This window comes from Amblyomma americanum, chromosome 1 (genome assembly GCF_052857255.1).
Source record: "Amblyomma americanum isolate KBUSLIRL-KWMA chromosome 1, ASM5285725v1, whole genome shotgun sequence".
Classification (NCBI taxonomy): domain Eukaryota; kingdom Metazoa; phylum Arthropoda; class Arachnida; order Ixodida; family Ixodidae; genus Amblyomma; species Amblyomma americanum.
The window spans coordinates 361,771,896-361,793,922 of NC_135497.1; the positions used below are offsets into that span (position 1 = coordinate 361,771,896).

The 22,027-nt window shown below is 46.6% G+C and overlaps 1 pseudogene; it reads left to right on the forward strand.

Annotated features, from left to right (window-relative positions):
- Window positions 1-22,027, forward strand: part of LOC144121853 (carnitine O-acetyltransferase-like) — a 170,888-nt pseudogene that overhangs the window by 22,528 nt on the left and 126,333 nt on the right.

Below are 22,027 nucleotides of genomic sequence, written 5' to 3' on the forward strand. Positions count from 1 at the left end.
AATAGAACAGTAAACAGTGATAAGCCATTGCCCTTGTTACGTGCACACTAACGCCAAGTGCACCACATTTTTATTCGTGCAGGGCGCCCCGTAACAATGGCCAAAGTGGAGCGAAGGCTGCCGGCAATAAAGCCACCTCATTCATTCACTCGTCTGCCACGTTCGCTCAAGGACAAGTGCCACTGGAAACCCAGCGAATGGCGGCATTGGTTGCTTTTTTATGCCCCGCCCTGCTGCTTGAACATACTACCTCAGCGCTACCTGAACCACTTCGCATTGTTGGTTGAAGCCATATTCACCCTACTGCTGGAAGAGCTGACATTGCAGCAAACAAATCATGCAGGTGAGACCCAGTTTTATATTGCAGTATTAGAAGCTAGGCGCCAAAAATACTTATTGCTTGTTCAGGGAGAAAATGTGGCAGCTCAGAAAGCGAGGAGGGCCTTGTGCTTATGGTCTGCAGGTGTTTGTCATGAACAGTTTATTGTGGTTTGTAGTATTTGTGCTGCTTCTGATTCTTTTATTCTTTGCACTATAGAATGTATCATTCTTGGAAATTTCACCAAAGTGGTGCCATTGCAGGAAGTACTACTGTAATCTGATATAGCTCGAGGACGAATCTATTATTTGCTCTATAGAATGTATCATTCTTGGAAATTTCACCAAAGTGGTGCCATTGCAGGAAGTACTACTGTAATCTGATATAGCTCGAGGACGAATCTGCAGATAAGATTTTTTTTCCAATGACTTGATTCAAATTCATGACGACTTGACTGGAAAGGACTCTGCGGTCACTGCATGATGCACATGGCAATGTCACCTAGGGATATGCGAGAGAAAAACTGCCTACATAACATTGCAGTTGTCGTCTGATAACGACTGGGGGCTTTGATATCTATATTTAATTTTGTGATGTTTTCTAGTTCGTAAGATTTCCCATTGCATTTTTATTAGGATGCTTTATTCTATACAGGCCTACTTCATTTGTCTCTCAGTGTCCATTTAAAAGTTAAGTGTTTGCATGTTGTTGCCCACTTGAATCGTACTGAAAGATTAATTAAATAGTCTCTTTGGTGAAAAAAGTGCCTTTTTGTTGGCCATTGTGAGCCGCAGCCTCTAGTTTTGTGTGTGCTGAGCTTAGTGGTGGTCCTTCTCTAAGAGTTAATGTGACAGCACTCTGCAGCTGCTCAGTTTTTTTACCAGATTTCAGGATTGTCTATCTTAGGGTGCCTCAATGACTAGCGCTGCTTTCAGGGTGAGGACAGCACTCTCAACAGTGGCATATTTGGTCCCACTCTCTAGTTGCATTGAGCGCAATGCAGCGGCAGGCTGTTTCGAAGAGAAAACTGGCGCTTCCGTGTGGAATTCCACAAACTTGGTGTTCTGCCAAAGCAGGGCGGTAGCAGAGACTGTTTAAGTACTGAAACGGAATTAGTTACGCCTAAGCATATTATTTTTGCAGCTAATATGGCGAGAACCTTGGCGCCTTGTGAACAGTCGTTACATTCTCACCACGGGCGCTGCATATTCCAGTGTAGTCTACTGACCCCAATACTCTACATTTCAATTACTTTTCTGACAATCAAGATTAGTAGTTTCGAGCTGAAGTTGCATATTCGCTAAAGAATGCCATTCAGACAGCGTGTTGTTCACCATGAGAGGTTCCCCCCTCTCTCTGTCTTCTCTTTCTCTCTGTTCATTGTTCTATGGCCATCCATCATTCGTTCACATTCTGCCGACACGTCCTGTACACCCATTCTGCTCACGCCAAGCTTGAGCCAAGTAATGCTATGCTTAGAATGACGCTTAGAAGCTCATGGTTTCATGAGCGTCACATAGCAATGTGCTCAATCCATTTTTTTCCCAAAGTTAGCTCATGTTTGTCTTTATTATTAAATACAGTGTTTCTGATTCAAGCCTGACTCGGGGTATGAGCTTGCATTTGCTGTAGTATGTTCCCACAGAGTTCAGGATCTCTTCTCTGGTTATCAGCTTATTATGGAAAGTACTTATCAATTTTCCTCTTGTGGTTCACGTAATTTTTTTTTATCTGATATTACTTATGGAATACACCTAAATTGTGCGTTACATTTTTGGTATCAGTGTAGATATTTTTACAGCGAGATGTTGGTACTATCTTGGTGCAGGCCGCCTACTAGAGGACTTCGCATCACGGATGCCAGCACTGTATGGAGCGCGGCTGATGACATTCAACGTCCACCAGCTTCCCCACCTGCCGAAGGCTGCTAAGAACTTCGGGCCACTGTGGGCACATTCGGCATTTGTTTTTGAAACCGGGAATGGTAGGGTGCTTAGAGCAATAACATCAGCAAATGGGGCACCTGACCAGGTCATTGAAAGAATGATTATGCTGCAGCAAGTGGATTTGGCTATGGCACTTTGCACTGTTCAGGAGCAAGCCAGAAATTTCATATGCGCAATGCTGGGGCACCCACTCACTCTGAATGCCACCCGTGTGGGTAACTCTTATATGTTTGGAGCTTGTGACCCATTTCCCGTGCTTCAACAGAAGAAACAGCCTTATGTTGAACTTCGAATACGTTCCTTCTCTTGAGGTGAATTTTCCGATGAGTTTCCGCTCCACTGTGCTGCATAGCACAAGGTACGAGAGGCCAAAGAAGAGCAACAGCACAGCTATTTGCACAACAGAGAATGATTTTTTTGTTATAAACCGCATTTTTCAGGTTACTGAAAATGAAAACAGAAAATGCATTTGCTGTGCACTAGGGTTGTTTGCATGGAAAGCCAACACAAGCTACCTCCACACATCATGGAATGCTTTCGATCTCTTTCAGGTGATATTGCTGTATTGAAAGTGAAAGATATCCATGCACCATGTGTGTTGATTGAATTTGCGGAAGAAGATGGACTGTACATTTGCAAGCTGCCAAACTTCATTGAGCGTGATTAAAGGCATAGTAAAGAGGAATCTGAACTCGTCTTTTTACCACGGGAACTCTATATACACATTCCGGGCATTGTTAAAAACTTCGAATTATTGTCCTGTGCGGCCGATTGCCCTAATTAAATCGGATTAAACGTCCTGGCTCCCACCTTCTTTTTTTCTTAACTCAACACGGCAGGTAGGAGGAGTCAACCAAAGAGTCGGGCAGTCCCATGGCGGCTTGCCGCTCTGCCATTGGCGGAGTGACACGTAAATCAGAGTCCACATGCATTTTTATTTCTATGGGCATAATCAGTGCCTGTATTGTCTGTGAGTGAAACTGTTTATTCACAGAAACTTTAAAATAAGCGAAAGTGAAGCCGCCACTGGACTGGCTAACGGCACTCCCCACGTTGGTTGACTCCGCTTACCTACTGCGTTGAGTTCAAGCAAAAGGCGGGAGCCGGGATGTTTAATCCGGTACAATTAGGGCAATCAGCCACACAGGACAATAATTCGAAGTTTCCAAGAATGCCCGGATTGTATAGATTGAGTTCCCACAGTAAAAATAGAAGTTCAGATTCCTCTTTAGGGCACCTTTAACAGCACACGGTGAAAATTTAAAGTAAACTGTACAGCATGGTCGCACGTTCCAAAGCAATACCTGGGCTATGAGAGGTGCTGTACAGTGTAATCCACTTATAATGATACCAGATATAACGATATATCTTATAACGATCACATTCTTTAGATTTCTCAATTCTCCCATTGCCAATATATGAAAATAGACCGTATATAACGATAGAATTATTGGTGACATAACAGATACAATGATAGGATTCTAGCCACCCAGATAGTATTTACAGTCAAACATTGTCTGAAAGCTTGATAAAAAACAAAATCCTTTGAAGTGAACGAGGTAAAAACTCTCCGAACGGACCGGCATGGCGACATCCGTGGGGGAGCGTTGCCTACGGCCTTGATAACCAAGCACTATCGTTGACACAATAGCTAGAGGGAGGAGCTTGCTTGGCCGCTGCCGCGCAAGATTGACTAAAAAATTAGTTTCCGCCCAATGTGGTTGAGAATTTACTTTTTTTATGTGCTCCCTTTTCTTGCACGTTCCCTGTTTTGCGCTGTCTGCATCACAGTCCTTGGCAGTGCACCAAGATGCTCTATGCCGATTATGCCGATAACTTTGCTGCCTGTTTATCTTTTGACGGGAGCTCCGGAGGGGGTGGGGTGGCTCGCTCGGCTAACTTGTCAGAGTGCCAAGACGCTGTGCGCCCTTACATTTATGGGGTAATGCCTACATGCATGGGGGAATACATGGATGTGTGTTTTTTGCCAGTCCAGATATAACGTTAATCGGTTATAACCATCAAATTTTCTGATTTTCTAAATGTCGTTATAAGTGAATTGCATTGAAGTAAAGGGCACCAGAATTGTTCAGACAGCATAGTTTTCTTTAACACGTGCTGACAACGCACAGCACACCGCTTTTTGCACTCCACCTTCATTGGAATATGGCAGCTGCTATCAGATGACCAGGGGATCAGTAGCTGAATGCCACACTGAACCACTGTGGTAGATTGACTATGACAATGGAGAAGACTCGCCAAAAGATAAAGATTTTGTTATTTAGGAATGACTAAACATTTTCGAGATGCTTCTATCAGTAGGGAATTTTCTAAGTGAACTGCGCAGCAAGTAATCTGCTTATGTGGGTGTGCTATTATGAAGGTACGGCATTAATTTCGCAGCTCTGGTGTCCTGAAATATATGCAAAGTTGTTCATTTTCCTGCCGCTGGGCCTGAACTTTAAGCCTCATGCTGAGTAGCAGAATATCACTCCCACCGAGGCTGTGCAACGTGTAATGCAAAATGTACCCTAGTGCACAGCTGGGGAGGGGACACTCTTGGTTTCATTTTGATCTCAATCTGTGCCAGTTTGAGTGAGGAGAAAGTTTAGCACGGCTATCTTTCTCACTTCATCCCAGGAGAGAGTACAAAGTGTGAGAAATTGCAGGGGGGTGCACTATGCACACATATTAGAGTTGGTGTTGAAATGTGTAATGTTAAGTTTTCAAATGACTTATTTGAAATGTTACACAGGTCCACATTTCCACTACAAGAGCTCTGGAAGCCTTGCAAGTGTGCCTAAATTTGAGAGTTCATTGCTGTAGAAAACCTGAAGGACCTGTGGTACATTACGCAACGTATTGTATGCGACGCTGCGGACAAGGCAGGGGGCATTCTTAACGTCCCTATTACAAAAGAACTGAGGACTGCTGTATCATCTGCCCGGCAGCAGTATGCTGCATATCTGGAAGCAGTAAAAAAGAAGCAATGTGATGATGTCAGGGAATCAAAGAGGCGCTTCATCGACGAAGAGATCGATGCATTAAAAAAAAGACACTCCAGGCAACAATAGCTGACATCCAGGCTTCAGTGGATACGTATGCTTAAAAGGCGGATTTAAGCAGCTAATTATCTGAAGTACGTGGTCAGATCAAACAGTCTGAGGAAGGCTGCACTAAGCAAGACTGAGAAACTGTGTAGCCTCAGCCAGAAGATTCAGGAAAAGCGGCAATTGCTCCCCTGAAGTTACTATTTGCAGTTTTGCAGAATGGATTGCCGTTCGACGTATTGGTGCAATGCACGGCAGGGTGTTTTTCAAGGACGGAACATATATTATGTAGGTTTAGTGCAACACATGCTGTTCCTTGAAATGTTTTTTTTCTCGACTTTGTTCGGTAAAATTTGTACCTGGTATTGCAACCTGCCGCATATAGCATTGTGTTGAGTCCTTCAAAATACTCCAACTAGGCCTTGAAATTCCTTCAAGAACCTTGAATTTGCCCATTTTGAGTCTGTACGAACCTTGTGAACTGTTTTGCATTTTTCGAGAGCAGTTTTACTGCATTGATATTGTGACCTGAATTTTACCTTTCCTTGGGTACATGTTTTTAGGTAAAATGCCAGTATTTGTTTCATGCTTCATTTAATGGTCAGTACATTGCAAAGTTCTTGTTTGGTGGTGACAGTGGGCGGTCAAAGAAAAAAATTGTCTGTGAGCTAAGGGGCAAGCCCATACATACGCTTTGAAGAACTGAACTCATACCAGCAAGTGCGCTGTGCAGTCATTGATGATCAGAATTCCTTGAGCTTTCAGCTGTGCTAAATTTAGATGCAGCAACTTTCGAGACGACTAGTTTGTATCCTACTGCATCAAGAAAGGCTGTAGGCAGTGGCAGAAATGTTCTATAAGGCTTGTTGCTCAGAGAATGACTCGCGAAATAGTGATCCCTTCCAAGCCATTTCTATCACACGTGTTGCAGAAGGTGATGCACAATTTACCGAAGACTTGAAATGGCCTACATCTGTGCTGCAGTCGTGTATTGTAATTCTGTTTTCATTTCGTGGTTACTTTTCATAGCAGCTGCATTGAATCAAATTTTCCTTACTTTTGTGTTACCCAGTAAATAATTTGTTGCAGAAGTGTGATATACATGTATTTAAAAAATACATGTGATTAACTTTTATTCCCTTATTCTTATTATCAAGTATCTAAAATGTTACGCCAATTTCACTGAGTAACAAGAAACGACCTATGCGTTCTGCCGGATCAGAGATGAATGTCGGTTTTGTAAATATATGTATATATAGATGCATGTAATATGTTTGTACCATAACATATATGTGATGATGATGATATGTATCTATTGTAAATATATGTATTTAGTTTCTTTGCCGCGCATTTCCTTGAGCACTGCATGGTCGGCTCGGCTACTTATGATTTTCAGCAGTTTTATTTGCAGCTCCTAAACCGCATTGTAAACATGAGAAATATTGGTTTTGAAGTGCATATATCAGTTGTATTCAATGAACCGATCAATATGTGTTTGAGTATACATTGCAAGTATATGCTTCATTTTTGTTACTTAAATTATGGTTTATGGGGTGTTTAATGGGCCATATATGAGGGATGCCATAGTGAAGGCCTCAGGAAATTTCGACCACCTGGGATTCTTTAACATGCACTGACATATAGCACAGTGCACGAGCCTCTAGCATTTTGCCTCCATTGAAATGCGACCGCCGCAGCTGGGATCAAACCCGCGTCTTTAGGGTCAGCAGCCAAGCGCCTTAACCACTGTACCACCGCGGCGGCTATAAAATTAAATTGATTATATCTGGTACTAATATACTGCCATTGCAGGCTGTGGTCACTGTGCATACCTGGTCGTATGCCTTTTGCAGGAATTGCAAGCTTCAATTGTGTTCTCAACCCACTTCCACACTGTCCGTGAGTTTCCATACATAATTGACGGACTCCGCGTCGAGTAGATTTTATGGATTCCTGTGGTCCGTAAAGTCTCTCCATAACACCCATCCATAAACCTCCATCACCCGTAAAGTCTTGTCCACATGTGTCCGCAACCACCCCTCACACTCCGCAAAATCCATAACTTTCCACAAACAGTTTTGTGGAAAAATACGTGGACTCTATAAGTCCATACAGCATCCATACAATTTTTTGTGGAAATATGTGGAATCCATAAGTTTTCCATAGGCTTCTTACGGAAATTTTCGGTAGGGTAGTACCTCTTTTTTCTTGTGGAATAGCGTTTTTAGAAACGTTTCCCAACGCAAAGCTAACAATCTCAACGTTTTTACGATAAGGAGGTGACGTTCACACAATGTTAAATTTAATGCGATTATTAAGTTTCAGGTAACATAAAGCTTTAACGTTCTTACAGCGCTAGCACCATGTTATCGGTGGCGATGGCGGCCATAATGATAGGCTTAACCGCATCTTCAGCTTTTGCCTATTGTTACAGGTTCCTGACGATGCTCATCAGAAAGCCAGGACCCACATGCAAAAGCTGCTGAGCAGTTTCTCGCATAAGTGATTCGAGGTGTGTCAGATGCTAGCAGAAGGGAATGCTTGCACGTGTAAAATGGAAGCAAGCTAAGCAACTACAGCAGCTACCATGAGCTCCACTGATGATGTGTCACCATATTAAAGGGTCGCACAGCACAGAGGGCCTGTGAGCTGAGAGCAATTATTGTAGCATACCACTGCAGCTGGGCACTGAATTCACACAAGGCCCACCTGGTCAAAGTGGTAAAGATGGCATGAAGGCCATGCAGCATTTATTATCTGTTGGCCCAGATATACCCGCCACTTGATTTATGCAGTGAGCAGGAGCATTAAGCCCATAAAGTCTTCACTACAACACTTGTCATGCACAAATGGCAAAATGCAACAAATGCATCACAGATGCACTGAAGAGAAAAATGCACATATGTCAGCACATTGCTGCAAAATGACCAATAAGCTGCTGAAACATTTTAGCCACACAAGGACTATGCTAGCAAATCTGCTGGCGATACATTTTAGTACACTGAAAGAAAGTTGCTGTTCCAAGTATGCAGCTGGCCTCTTGATTAGGCATTTTTCTTCCTGCAAACAGTCCATCTACGGTTTGACTTATCAGGTTTAACGTCCCAAAGTTACTCAGGCTGAGAGACGCTGTAGTGGAGGGCTCCGAATAATTTCAACTACCTGGAACCCGTGTACTATGCAACGACAGTATACAATATTGCACTGACATTGCACAGTCGCGGTGAGGTGAAAGCCTTTAGCGCGTTGTTGCTGCTTGTGTTGCTGATGTGGGTGAAGATGTTGATTAAAGACTGACTACGAAGAGTGTTTAGGCGGCATCCTTCAAGATTGGTGTTCAGGAGTCGTCGGGGGTGCCGTGGTGAAGAGCTCAAGAATAATTTTGACCACCCGGGGATTTTAACGTGCACTGACATCTCATAGAACACGGGCGCATTAGTGTTTTGGCTCCATAAAAACGCAGCCGCCGCGGCTGCGTTTTCATGGAGTCAAAACCCTGATGCGCCCGTGTTCTGTGAGATGTCAGTGGACGTTTAAATCCCCGGGTGGTCGAGAATATTCCGGAGTGCTCCACAACGGCCCCTCTTCCTTTTTTCTTTCACTCCCTTCTTTATCCCTTCCCTTACGGCGCGGCTCAGGTGTCCAAAGATATATTGTCGCCGACAACTGTAGGGCGACAGAAAAGGGGGCTTTTAATCCGAAGGCCAAAAAGACCAGCAGCGTGCGTCCGAGTGGGACCGTCGTCTTCTTCGCTTCCACACGTGCCCAGCCATGCCGTTCGGCTGCATGACGGCGCTCGCAGAATGTGAGCAGTGTGGCATTGGCCCCCTCCTTTCAATAGGCATCTACTCGATGCCTCCAGCATTGGGGAAAACAGAATTGAGGCACCAAAAGTACGAAGGTGCGTGTGGCGGCGGCACTGAATCTGAACCCCGATAATGGCTAAGGGGCGTAATACGGTTTCTTGCGGGACACGTGGACGACTTCAGACTTGGGCGGTCGAGAAGAGCGGGCGACTCCTTGTGGGAACACTTCATAGTTCATCTCGCTGAGTTGACGTAGCACTTCGTAGGGGCCGAAGTCGCGGCGCAGAAGCTTCAAGAGCGCCCGCGCAAATGTATAGGGCTCCATACACAGATGTGCTCGCCGGGTTCGTAAATCACCTCCCTGTGGCGGAGGTTGTAACGCAGGGCGTAAGTTTTCTGCTGGTGTCGAATCCGTTGTCTAGCAAGGTGGCGAGCGGCGTCTGCATCCCGAATGAATTGGTCAGCGCCGGTGACAGACGATGGGGCACAATCTGGGAGCAGCATGGCGTCCCGGCCATACACCAAACGGAAGGGAGTGAAGCGCGTCGTTTTTTGGAGGGCGGCGTTGTACGCAAACGTGACGTAAGGAAGTATTTCGTCCCAGTTGCGATGGTCAGCGTCGACATATATAGACATCATATCTGCAATGGTCTTGTTGAGCCTCTCAGTCAAACCATTCGTTTGAGAATGGTAAGCAGTCGTTTTTCTATGGCTGGTGCCACTGAGACGCACGACCTCATGTGTAAGAGCCGAGGTAAACGCGGTTCCCCGGTCAGTTAATACATCCGCGGGGGCGCCGTGGAGAAGCACAATATGGCGAACAAAGAACTGTGGAATTTCAGCCACGGTGCCACGGGGAAGAGCATTGGTTTCATAGTAGCGGCTGAGGTAATCCGTGGCAACAACAATATACCGGTTACCCATGGAGGACATTGGGAATGGGCCCAGTAAGTCCATGCCGACTTGTTTAAATGAGATTTGCGGTGGATCAATCGGCTTCAGAAGGCCGGCCGGTTTCGTCGGCGGTATCCTCCGTAGTTGACATTCACGACAGATTCTAACGTAGCTTTGGACAACTGCAGCAAGCCGAGGCCAGTAGTACCTGTGGCGGAGGCGTCCCAATGTTCTGAAAAAACCAGAATGGCACGAAGAAAGGTCGTTGTGGCATGCAGCGAGAACTTCCTAACGGAGCGCGGTTGGGACAAAGAGGAGATACGCAATTTCGGTCGGGCAGTAGTTTTTCTTGTAGAGGACTCCATCTAATAAACAAAACGACGAAAGTTCGCGAGAGAAGAGTCTGGGCGGAGACGGAGCGGTTCCTTCGAGGAACTCAATTAGAGGCAGCAGTTCGCAGTCGGTTCTCTGGTGGCGGACAAGGTTGGATGTGGTGACAGCGCCGAGGAAAGCAGAATCGTCGTCGGGCTCATCTGGTGGGCACGGTAGAGGAGCTCGGGAGAGACAGTCTGCATCGCTATGTTGTTGACCCGACTTATACACGATAGTGACGTCGAACTCTTGCAACCGAAGGCTCCACCGTGCAATGCGCCCCGATGGATCTTTGAGGTTTGCAAGCCAACACAAGGAGTGATGATCGCTGTCGACTCAAAACGGGCGGCCGTACAGGTAGGGACGAAATTTGGTGATTGCCCACACAACAGCGAGACACTCCTTTTCCGTGGTGGAATTATTAATTTCGGCACAGGACAAAGTGCGACTTGCGTATGCGAGCAAGCGTTCTACACCGTCTTTCCACGGCACAAGCACCGCACCGAGGCCAACATTGCTGGCATGTGTGTGCAGTTCCGTGGCGGCTTTCTCGTCCAAGTTTATTTATTTATTTCAGTATACTGCAAGCCAGAGCTGGCCCAAGCAGGAGGGGCATACAACTAAAAAAATTTCTAAAAGAGCACCAGCTACAAAACCGCGAGTCAGTAAACAGGACACAAAACCAGAGTCATCAAACAAGATACTGGGAGCCATACAATAAGTTCTTGAGCTCCTTCTCAAAATTCCTAGACTTACATAGACCCGAAGGAAGGCCATTCCACTCCGCGACAGTGTTCGGAAAAAAACTGTTCTTAAACCCACTAGTTCGCGCGAAAATTGGTGCTAATGACTGCTCATGTACATGACGTGTTCTCCTAGTGCTCGCCAGCTTCACACAATCAGGAAGATCTGCCTTCAGATTTCCAGACATGTAATTATGAAGCAGTACTAGACGGGTAACTTTTCTTCTTATTGCCAAGAACTGTAAATTACTCTTTCGAATTAATGCAGTTGGAGAGTCTATCCTTCTATATTTCCCATAAATAAAACGAACTGCTTTTCGCTGAACACGTTCCAGTTGAGCAACGTCTTTCTTGTTATGCGGGTCCCACACTGCTGCCGCATATTCAAGTCGGGACCTAACACAAGCCTTGTATGCAGTGATTCTGGTGCTCACGGGAGAGTTTCTGAGTTTTCTTTTAATAAACCATAATTTCTTTACTGCTGATGAGCAGATGTCAGCGATATGAGTGGACCAAGTAAGTTTGTTCGTGAGGGTTACTCCGAGGTACTTATAGCTTTCAACTTCTAAAATGGGATGATTGTGAAGTATATAACTGTGAAATCTGGGCACTTTTTTCCTTGTGATTCTTAATAGTACGGTTTTGTTTGGGTTAATATCCATGCCCCAGCGCTCACACCAGTCCGCAATTGCTAATACAGTTTTTTGAAGTGACAAGTGGTCAGAATCACCTACTACCTCTTTAAAAACTATACAATCATCGGCAAACAGCCTCACCTCTACATCCTTTTCAACAATATCCACTAGGTCATTTACATAGATTAAAAATAACAGGGGTCCCAAGACACTGCCTTGAGGAACCCCTGAAGTCACATGCAGCATGTTAGAACAAGAGTCCTGGATTGCTACAAATTGCTGCCTATCTGTAAGATAGGCATGCACCCACTGAATTATAAAAGAGGGAAGTCCAATCGATTCAAGTTTAAACAATAATTTTCCGTGAGGCACCTTGTCAAATGCTTTACTAAAGTCAAAAAATAAGACGTCTGTTTGTCCGGAAGCATCCAGCACTCTTGAAAATTCATGCACTACAGATAAAAGTTGGGTAACAGTAGACATACCTCTCCTAAAACCATGTTGGTAAGCTGTTAAAATATTACGGTCCTCTAAAAATTTTACAATATAACAAAAAATAGCATGCTCTAACAACTTACAGCAATTATTCGTCAAAGAAACAGGCCAAGGATAGGCGGAGATTGGAGGCGGGCCTTAAGTACTGTGAAAGCTGTTTCCTGATCCTGGCCCCAGAAGGGTTCGGAGTCTTTTGTCAGGCGAGTCAGCGGCGCTGCGAGCTTGGAGAAGCTATCAACGAAGCTCCAATTATAGACGCAAAGCCCCAGAAAACGCCGCAAGCTTCGTTTATCTGTTGGCTGGGGAAATGCAGCCACGGCGGCAGTCTTTTCTCGGTCAGGGCTAACGCCCTGAGCGCTCACATAATGGCCAAGAAACTTGAGCTCCCTGAATGCGAAGTGGCACTTTTCAGGCTTCAGAGACAGACCTGCGGAACGAATGGCCTCAAAAACAGCACGGAAACGTTTCAGGTGCTCCTCGAAATGTGTCAGGAGAAAATAACGACGTCGTAGAGATACACAAGGCAGGACTGCCACTTCAGGCCAACTAGTACGGTGTCCATGATACGTTGGAGCGTTGCAGGGGCTGAACACAAGCCGAAAGGAAGCACCTTAAATTCGTACAATCCGTCAGGAGTAACGAAGGCGATCTTTTCTCGGTCACGTTCGTCGACCTCGATTTGCCAATAACCGCTACACAGGTCGAGACACGAAAAGTAGGTAACATGGTCGAGGCGATCTAATGAGTCATCAGTGCGTAGCCGTGGGTATACATCATTTTGGTAACGTTGTTCAGACGTCGATAATCCAAGCAGAACCGTAGGCTGCCATCTTTCTTCGCGACGAGAACAGGTGATGCCCAGGGACTCGTCGATGGTTGTATGAAGTCGTCGCGGAGCATTTCGGCAACTTGTCGGCAGATGGCATCACGTTCCTTCGACGAAACACGGTAAGGACGCTGACAGAGTGGTCTTTGGTCACTATCGGCGATAATTCGGTGCCTAGTTATTGGCGTCTGATGAACCTCAGAGGTTGATGCAAAGCAGTCGCGGAAAGAGTCAATAAAGCTTTCCACGCGGCGTTTCTGATTGGTCAGAAGGTCAGGGTTCACGTCGATCATAATGGCGGGTGCCGTGTCCTGTTCCGCTGTTCCGGGGTCCGTTGTGGATAAGGCACATTGGATGGTATGGTCGACAATTTCTTCAAAATGGGCAATCACTGTGTTTTTCGTCAAAGTTGGGTTTCGCTACTAAAGTTGGTCACTAAGAGCTCGGTACGCGCGTGAACAAGGTCGACAAGGGCGCGAGCAACATAACTTGCTGAGACAGTAGCAGCGACATGTTCGTTTCGGCAGTGCCCCGAGTACCGAAGCTGGTAACTCACTTGACTGTGACAAACTTGCTTGCTCTCTGCGGTATTGTTGTGTGGTCGTCAGAGCTGCGTAGTGCTGCTCTGTGTGGCTCGCGGTCTGTAGCAACGGCTCGCTGTGTCGAAAACGATACCAACTGCTCATGCAGGTTTACGACCGCGCCATACTCGTTAAGGAACTCGATGCCGAGGATCAGTTCTTTGCAACACTCTCGTAGCACGGCGAGGGAGCAAATGAAAGTTGCACCTCAGATCTTTATACGGCAGGTGCAGACGCCAACCGGCGTCACCACATGGCAACCAGCTGTGCGTATCTGCGGCTCAAGCCAAGGTGTTAGAGCCTTTCGGAGGGTCGTGGCTAGGCGGCTTCTCATGACCGAAAAGTCGGCTTCAGCATCTACGAGTGCTGACACGTCATAGCCATCGGCGGCAACAAGAATTTCGGCGGCGGAAACAATTCTTTGACAACTCCTCGGTGAGGTGTTTGGTGCCGTCGTCGATGGGATCGTCGGTGAGGTCATCGGTGTGGTCGTCGACGCGGTCGTCGGTGGGGTCGGCGATGGCATCGTCGTTGCGGTCCGCGGTGAGATCGTCTTTGAGGTCGGCGGCTGGGGTCGTCGGCGTTCGGGTCGTCGCATACAACCGTCGGATGGAGGCTGTTCACTCTCTGCGGCAGCGGCGATCCTACCCCCGAGGCCGCCGTCTTCAGTTTTCCCGGCGAGGGGACTTGTGTCTGAATTGGCCAGCGGATGATGCGTGACTGGGAACCCGTCTTGGAGACGGCGGCCTAGACTGACGTTGTGGAGGCGGTGAAGGCAGCACATGATCGGCCAGGTACTGCTTAATGTCTAGCGGTCTCTCACCATAGAGTGGTCAAGGTGCGCTCGGCGGAAATCCTCTTAATCCTATCCACCGGCATGGACAGTTGCGGAGGGCATGACCCGGCTCCCCGCAGTGGTAGCATAGTGGCCGGTTGTTGGGTGTGCACCAAACATCCGCTTTTCTAACAGGGTGTGGGCGAAGATATCTCTGCGTTGGTTCGGCAGCAGGGCGGAATGCCTGTGGCACTGGCGCAGGTCTCCGCAGGGCTTCACGGTAGTTCATGATGAACGGCTCCGGCTGCGGTGTCCGTAGGGCTTCGCTGTAGCTCATGATGTACGGCTCCGACTGTGGGGCCGGTGGTGGCTGAACCACTCGCCGAATTCCGTCACGGACTGCATCGGCTACAGATTCAACACTGGCAGGTGGAGTATCTAAGCGGAGGTTGCGCAGTTCTTCTCGAACCACACTCCGCAAAAGCTCTCAAAGCACCTCGTCTCCGGCGACTGGCAGTGACGCACAATAGTTGGTGGCCGCAACACTGCCCAAACGACCGTACTGCACACTGCGCTCCTGCAAGGAATGTTCCATGGCCCTGGCTTCTTTGGCGAAGTCAGCGACGGTTCTTGGAGGGTCGCGTATGAGGCCAGCGAAGAGCTGCTCCTTCACACCACGCATGAGGTGGCGCACCTTCCTAGCCTCGGGAATGACAGGATCAGCCCGACTTAAGAGACGCGCCATATCTTCGATAAACATGGTCACGCTTTCGTTCGACAGCTGTGACCTAGAGCGAAAGGCGATTTCGGCGTTTTCCTTGCGTGTATTAGTGCTTAAGGTAACGAGCAAATCACGACGGAACGCTTCCCAGTTGGTAAAGGATGCCTCATAGATCTCGAACCATGTCTTCGCCAAGTCTTAGAACGCGAAATAGACGTTTCCTAATTTTCGGTCGTCGTCCCACTGGTTAAAAGTGGCCACACGGTCAAAGCCGGAAAACCAGTCCTCGACATCCTTGCACCGATCGCCGTGTAAGGTTTGCGGCGAGTGAGGTGTGAGGACTTCAACTGGCGGGACAGTGCCGGAAGGCTGGCCTGTCTGACTACCAGTAGTAGACGTCATGGTACGCACCGACCTCGTCAGTGGCTGACACTCAGTTTGCAGGCCTCGCAGGCGGCGGCTCGCTTTGTGGACGGGTGTTGTGTCCAAGCGGCGCTGATGATCGTCAGAATTGTCCTCGGGGTCAGCGTTCATGGGACGATACCCAGCGGCTCCACCAAAATGTCGCCGACAAACGTATGGCGACACAAAAGGGGGCTTTCAATCCGAAGGCAAAGAAGACCAGCAGCGCGTGTCCGAGCGGGAACGTCGTTTTCTTCGCTTCCACACGAGCCCAGCCATGCCGTTCGGCCGCATGGCGGCGCTCGCAGAATGTGAGCAGTGTGGCAATATGAGACAGATACTGTGCCATTTCTTTGCCCCAAAAACCTATTATTAAGGTGTCCGGATTGGGACGCGAAAGCGTGTTGCAGCGTTACCAAGGGGATCACAGAACGCCACCGCCCGTTCGGCGCGACGCCTTGCACGTTCGACAATCTAAGGGAAGCCCCGGAAATGACGCCTGTCTCACATATCTCGGTGGACAGCAGAACCGCGCCGTAAGGGAAGAAAAAAGTAATGACAATTTGTTTGAATAATGACCATGAGTAATAACTATATAACTAATGACTATGACTAATGACTATGACTATAATAATTTGGTTATGACTAAGGACTAATGACTTCGGTTATGACTAATGTATAACTATAACTGGTTATGGCTAATGACTAAGAGTAATGACTTTGGTTATGGCTATTGACTATGACTAATTACTTTGGTTATCACTAATTACTATGACTTTGACCAATAACTATTTAGCCAACGGAGGTGGAAGAGCGGGACATCGACGGACAGGTGTCATCGCCGCGAGTATGAGCCACTAAAGGCGGTCGCCTTAATAAAGTTTGTCTGCTCGTACCACTCGTATTTCGAGACACGCTCTGGCAGCGATGTCGAACGTGATTGCTCTGCGCGTTATAGGGCTGCGATCGGCATGAAAACTGTGCAGGGAGTCAGCTCTGTAACGTTTCGTTTCGCTTTCATGTCAAATTTTCTTTTTCACGGCTTACGTAACCCGGAAACTGTGAGCAATTACAGAGGACTAAAAGAAGATAGGACAGCACACGGGCGTCCTTTGTTTTCCGTCTCCATCGAAGCGCGGAAATGAAAATTGGTTTTTGGGGAAAGGAAATGGCGCAGTATGTCTCACATATTGGCGGACCCCTGAACTGCGCCGTAAGGGAAGAGATAAAGGAGGGAGTGAAAGAAGAAAGGAAGAAATAGGTGCCGTAGTGGAGGGCTCCGGAATAATTTCTACCACCTGGGGTGCTTTAACGTGCGCTGACATCGCACAGCACGCGGGCGCCTTAGCGTTTCGCCTCCATCCAAACGCAGCCGCCGCCGTTGGGTTCAAACTCGGGAACTCCGGATCAGTAGCCGAGCGCCCTAACCACTAAGCCACCGCGGCGGGTCGTTCCATTTGGATGCTTCGGAGGGACCACGCTCCAAGGAGGTCTCTCTCCTCTCCCCACAGTGAGACCATTTCAAGCCCACGTGACACCTTTCAGCAAATGATATGACAGAATCTCTGAGTGACAGTTGCAATTTAATATTCCGACTGCGTCCGGTAATTTTGACACCGTTTGAAGTGACTTCGACGCTGTCTCTGCCATTTCGCGTTTTCTCGTTGATTTTCCTCGAGTGGTAAGCATACGATAAGCCGTTAGGCTAGACAAGGGAAGTGTCAGCCTTGGTGCATATAATAGACACGACCAACCCTTCAAACCACATTTAATGAAGGATTAACTGGATTACATGGCGGCCTCAATGAGCGCGTCCATGCGGCACGAACGCTCGATCCGCTCTCTCGCGCGCGCTTCCCCGCGGAGACGACGCTGGGTTCGGTAGTATTTCTAGGGACCCTAGCTAGGGTGAGAACGCTTCCTGTTGTTTCCTTCGCTTGCCGATAGGTGGTGCGCATTGCCGTAGGAGTATGTCACGGATCTCCCCGGAGAACACCCGGACCAAAAGAATGGGCTAGGCGACAGGTGTACACACACAGACGCACATTCAATACATTCTACTTGACACACACGCTAGAACACAAAATTAACACCAAACACAAAAACTATAAATACACACGACCTGGGAACACTGCTACCCGCGTCTACTACTAGCGTTCTACTGTTTGTGGCCGGCGTGCGTGCTCACGGTTGGTTGGGTGCGGCTGCGACGTTGTATAAGTACAGTAGCCGGCGTTGAGGCGGCGTTCGACGTGCTTGGGCTGGCGTCGTTGGCGGCGTCGCTGGCTGCGTCGTATAAGCTCCCGGTCTAAGCGCCCGTGGAGATGATGCCGGTGTTGTTTGCGCTGGAGGCACCACCCGGATGGGTGGCAACAGCGCTGGAGACACCGCTGGCTGTAGCAGGTGATGGCGTCCTCAGTTAACTCCCTGGAACGGGCTCAGGAATGGCAGGAAGTCCACGATGCGAAGTCGTACAACGCGATCTCACGGGAGCAGTAGCCGATGTCGCTCTCTTCCCTCCGAAGCGTCCCTGACCTGCCGGCGCCTCCGTTTCTCTCTTCTCCCCCCCCTCCCCCAGTGCCTCGTTCTTCCTCCCCTTTTATAGCCTTGGCGTTAGTCCACTAAAGCCTTGTCGTCGTCTTCTTCTTTTCTCCACCAATCATCTCTCTCCACCTCACTGAATGCTTCTCCACTAATCAACTCTCTCCACCTCACCGAATGCTTCTTCATCTTCTTTATTCTTCGGTTAATCCACGTCGTCTTCTTCACACCGCTTTCCTTCATAACTTTATTTTATACTCCTTATATTATATGTGATAGAATACCAACAGAAGCTAACAGAATGCTACCCGCAACTAAGTACACGTTTTAGTGGATTTATTCCGTGCTGACTTGTTTCCTGTTGCGAAGATGCTTGCCTTCGTACAGTAACGCACGCACAGCTGCATTGTACGACGCACTGTGCAATACGCCGCCATTGTCTGCGTGTTACACAGAGCTTGAAACAGCATGCAACGATCATGCACTTATTACACATCGTGGTAACATTTTATGCCGACTTCGAGAAGTTATTTCGTTCCCAGGGGGCAGACAAAAATCTCGCTAACGCCCGAGCTGGTGCACGCAACTTGATCGCTTGAGTGCGCATGAGTGCGTGGAGCACTAGGTGCATGGTCGCACACACAGATATAGTGCATTAAAAAAACGCGATCAACTGTTCAGCCAATTTCGCGCGTCTGGCATGAAAGCGACGTATTGCATTCTTTGTAGCGAGCAATAAGGTGGATTGCCTCGAAAATGGATCAATGCCGAAAGGCATTTATCCCCCCCCCCCCCCCCAGTTTTTTTGTCTTTCTTGACATGTGAGCGTCGGTCGATCGGCCGGTCAGCGGCCTTTGCAGCGAGCACGCCGGGGAAAGAAATTGCGCGTACGCGTGCGTAGAGAGAATACAGAGAGTTAGCGGCTGGTTCGCTTCTTTCTACCTCCCATCTTTTACATCGAGCTCTCCTACGCTGTCTCCTGCTCGTCGCTAGTGGTTAGCATGGTAAGCCTAATTTGTTTTGATTAGACTTAAGACCGATTCTCGCTGTGGTACACCACTGGGGTTGGTCACTTGAAATTGCTTAAGAAATCGCGAAATTTGAAGATGTCAACAGGTTTAAAAAATCACGCAAAAAAGAGACTGCTAACTTCAATTTAGTGCAGCACAGCTTATAATGAGAGAAGACCGTATACCGTTCACTGCAACTCAGCAGACGGCGCACAAACTGTGCGTGAGTAAGCATATGTTTACATTTGGAAAATAAAGGAATATTAACTTTCCCTTTTCAGACAATGAAGCCGACAGCTTTCGGTTTCAGCTTTTTCCTTTTCTCGAAAGGATGGTGGAAATTTTTCGACAGCTAGAGCAGTGCCTGCTGGAGTTGTGTGAAGACTTGGAGTTGTTGCTGAACCATTAAAGGTAAGGTAAAATTCGCATTAATACGGTAATTTCTAAGAGGTCCGCACGTGTCCGTGCCCTGGAATTTTATTTATTTATTTATTTAACAATACTGTTAACCCTCAAGCGAGGGTCCTTACAGGGAGGGTATGAAAACTTCGTAGAAAATAGAATTATTCACAATCACTAAATACATCAGCAGAAGACAGTACATTCGTTCAAGCATCAAATAGCACTTTCAAGCAGATGGTAATCCAGAGATCGCTCAAATTCATGCAGATCATTCTGTTCTACAACACTCATTGGCAAGTCATTCCACATTTCAATTACATGGGGGAAGAAGGAATTTCTGAAAGCTTCACTATGAGCGTAGTACGGCTGAATTATCCGACTATGATTTGTTCTAGAAATCCGTTTGCCTGGCGCTTGTATGTATGTTTCCTTTTGAATGTTTACCTGTCATTGGAGCATCTGGAATAGTAGCTTTAGGCGATTTTTTTCTCTACGTATTTCTAATGAATCCAGGTTACAGGAAGAAAGCATATCTGTAACTGAGTCTGTCCTTCGATATCGGCAGGAAATAAAGCGTACTGCGTACCTCTGAACTCTTTCTTATTGTTTCTTTAAATAATTCTGTTTAGGACTCCATACTACTGACGCATACTCAAGGATTGGCCTCACAAAAGCTTTATATGCAATTAGTCTTACATCTCGTGTAGCATTCTCTAATTTTTTTCGCAAAAAACATAACCTCTGGTGTGCTTTAGAGCACACCTCTTCTATATGTGTGCCCCAATTTAAATTTTGTGTTATTGTCATTCCTAGATACTTAAACTGAGTTACGTTTATCAAACACTTGTCACCAATGAAATATGCGAACGAAAGAACAGATTTCTTCGATGTAATGTGCATGTACGTTGATTTCGAATAATTTATTTCCATGGTTCATTTTTTGCACCATTCGCTTAATGCCTGCAAAGAGTTGTTAATTCTAAGCTTGTATTCCGAGTTTCTAACTGTGGAATAAATTAAACAGTCATCTGCAAATAGCTTCAGTCGTACATTTGGTTCCATGACAGCAGAGATATTGTTAATATACACCAAAAAAAACTACGGTCCCAGAACAGAAACCTGTGGAACTCCTGAAAGAACTGCTAGTGAGGCGGACACATGACCATCCATTTTGACCACCTGGTTACGATTTCTTAAGTACGCTTTAATTCATTTTACAATATTCATATTAATTCCAGCTCTTTCCAGTTTAAAAATAATTTATTGTGTGTCACCTTATCAAAAGCTTTGGCAAAATCTACAGCGATTATGTCAATTTGCTGCTTCGCATCAATCGTCATTGCCAAATCGTGAATTGTCTCTACAAGTTGTGTAGTGGTGGAAAGGCCTGCTCGGAATCCGTGTTTGTGAGGGTAAAGTAAACAGCTTGTTTCTAGGTAATGAAAGATATGCTTCGCTATAATATGTTCCACAAGTTTACAAGAAATCGATGTAAGAGATATTGGGCGGTAGTTATTTACAAGAGTTCGGTTGCCTCCTTTAAACACCGGAATTACTAGTGCATTGCGCCAATCTTGTGGTACACAATGGGTGTGCAAGGATTTTTGAAAAATATGTTTAAGGTATCGTGAGGCCCACTCTGCATATCTTCGGAGAAACTGCGTTGGTATGTTGTCTGGTCCATTGGCCTTTTTAACATCCAAATTGAGGAGCTGCTCAAAATACGCCCTCCTGCGAAATTATGACGTCATTTATTCGGCTACGCAACAAGCGTTCTGAACTAAGGTCTATGTCATCTTTGATTGCGGTGAATACGGACTGGAAAAAGTGATTAAAATGATCTACTATATGCTCCTTTTTTATCAGTACCAGATTTTCGTGCTTAATCTCCTGTATTCTCTCCTTCCTATCACTAAATATCGGCAGAACTTTTGCGGTGACGTTTTGAGGAAGCGGCTAAGCGTTTCATCGAAAAACTTTTTTTTAGCTTCTTTCAGCGCCTGCTTCAGCTCAGCACGAAGTCCCAAAACATGAATACGTTTATTTTTCTTTTTACGTAGTCTTTTTATTTTACGTTTCATATGAATTATGTCCCTGGTGATCCAGGGGCTTCGGTGCTTCGTCTTTTTAACACGAGTTGGCATATACCTGTCAACGCAGTGTTCTACAATTTTCTTAAATTGCTGCCACAACTCTTCTGCTGTTTTGGAATCATAATCAATTTCAAAATCATCAAAGGCAGATTCCAGATAGTCAAGAATGGAGGTGTCGTCCGCACGCTCATAATCCTTAACGCGCACAGGGATATAAGGCTTTGAACACTCGCTGATTCTAAGCGGTAAGGAAACAATAATCATCTTGTGGTCAGAGACACCATCTTCAACGTTAACGGTGTGTTCTTTGCGAGTGGGTTGCTTTCCACAGAATTCAACAAGACCCCTCAAAACAATTGGTTACTTAATTTTCAATGCCGATCGAGTTCAAATTAAACAAAAAAAACGACGAAAAG